The following is a 2,044-nucleotide window of genomic DNA, read 5'->3' on the forward strand; positions in this document are numbered from 1 at the left end:
ATATTCACACAATGGAATACTACGCTGCATTGAAAAACAAGGAACTCATGCAATATTATTCAAAATGGGTGACCTTGGAGGACATTATGATGAGTGAAGTATCTCAGTCACAAAAGGACAAATACTGCATGATGCAGTTCTACTGTTGTAAAATAGGACTGACATTGGGGTTGGGAGGAAACCGAGAAATGGGATAAATTATGTATACTGCATTGAAACAGATGAGGGAGAAAACTGTTCAAAAGGGATATGTGATCAGGTATTTTTGTCATGACAGGAGTACAAAACAAAGGCTGCATAGTGGAGTGGACCTGGAGGGAGGGATTGTAAAACAATGAAAGAATTTTTCTTTTACATTTCAAAGAGAAGAGTGTATTGGGTGGGAGGCGTGGGCAGGGTAAAAAATGCAACAATGAATGAATGGAAATCCAAAGTCTGTAAATTTTCATTGAAATGAATAACAAAAAATTTTTTAAAAATAAGAGTATGGTCTTTTTTGGGGGGCAGAGAGTTAGAGGAGGTAAGAGACTTGACCAGATGGTTAATGGGAAAAGCCACCAGCGGAGGGAACAGCCAGGCAAAGGTTCTATGGTAGAGTCTAGTTGAAAGAGGAACATGGAGGGCAGTGTCAGTGTCGCTGGAGAGAAGATCAGAAACAGCAGAGTGATGAGAGTTAGGGACCCAGGGAAAGACTGAGGGTAAGAGTGTAGAATATTTTGGACTCTGGTGACAGTTTTGGCATTGAAAAACCCGATAGAGCCAGGGCTCAGAATAGGCATCAAATGGTTCCCTCAAGGCCAAGGTAGAGAAGAGTTGCATTCACATCGTGTGATTACCAAATCGCGGTGGGTACTGACTGCAGCAGGGGTGTGCAGTCTCCTCCCATGTGATTTACTGCCTCTGAAAAGCTGCTGGAGGGTCAGCTGTGAGTAGCTTCTGACAACAGGCAATATACCGTGTGCTCCATTCAAGGATGGCGGCTGACATACATTCAAAGCAGTTCCTCTTTCCGTTTGTAGAGGAACACTTGCCTCGTCTATGCAGGGACTCCTAAAATAAGGATAATTATACCTTTCTAAAGGGATTATCATAAGGGCACATGAGAAATAAAGAATGGAAGTGCCAGCAGATAGTCAAACTCAAACAAACTCACAGAACAGGTGCACATAACATCCACCCCAGGTGTTTATTGACAGGGATGATGGGATGGAAGGGGTGCAGCATAAGGAGGGGCAATGGGTACAGGAGCCTGAGACATCCACCCCCAGGCTTGTCCAGCCTGAGACTGATAATGAATGGGGAAGAGACAGGGAACGCGCAGTAGCACTTCTCACTAGCTGTCTTGGGGCTCCCCCTAGTGGTAGACAGGCTGAGCTGCCTCTGGCTGGGAAGTCTGCAGGATGGAGAAGCATCAGTTACTTGTCTGATCTGGGCCTGGGTAGGCAGTTCTCCTGCTCCTTGGAGACCACTTGAATCCATGTCTAAAATGTCTTCCAAGCTACCTTGGACCTTCAGGCCTCCAGCCAGTCTTTTTGAGCCAAATCTGTCCCCCACCCAGGAGGTCTCCCTGGGAACCAGGACAGAGTGGAGGCCCTGGACAAGAGCTGGCTTTACTGGAGGCTGAAGACTTTCATTTGAGTCTTCGCAGACCATGTGACCATAAGCACATCATCTCTCAGCAGCCCTCTGCCCCCTTATCTGAAACTGAGGCCGGTAATAGCCCATGACAGGGTGGACTGAGAGTCTGATGCCAGACGCCTGTAAAATATACACTGCATGGGGCAAATGGAGATGTTTCCACAGATCTGCAGGGGAATGCAGAGTAAGCATTCGTGACCATCCTGAAGCACCCTGGGAGATGAGAGAATGACACCTAACCCTCCTTCATCCTTGCCTGTGGAGGGTGGTACTTAACCATCAGGAGAGAGGAACAGGCAGCTTGGGGCTTAGGGCTTGACCCAGTTCCTGCATAGTACAGATGCAGGAAGTGATGGTCTCAAGGATAGTGGGCTTGCTCAAAGTCACACAGTAATTTGCAGAGCTG

Source organism: Elephantulus edwardii, unplaced genomic scaffold, assembly GCF_000299155.1.
Source record: "Elephantulus edwardii isolate Elephantulus edwardi_28Jun2011 unplaced genomic scaffold, EleEdw1.0 scaffold00015, whole genome shotgun sequence".
NCBI classification, from domain to species: domain Eukaryota; kingdom Metazoa; phylum Chordata; class Mammalia; order Macroscelidea; family Macroscelididae; genus Elephantulus; species Elephantulus edwardii.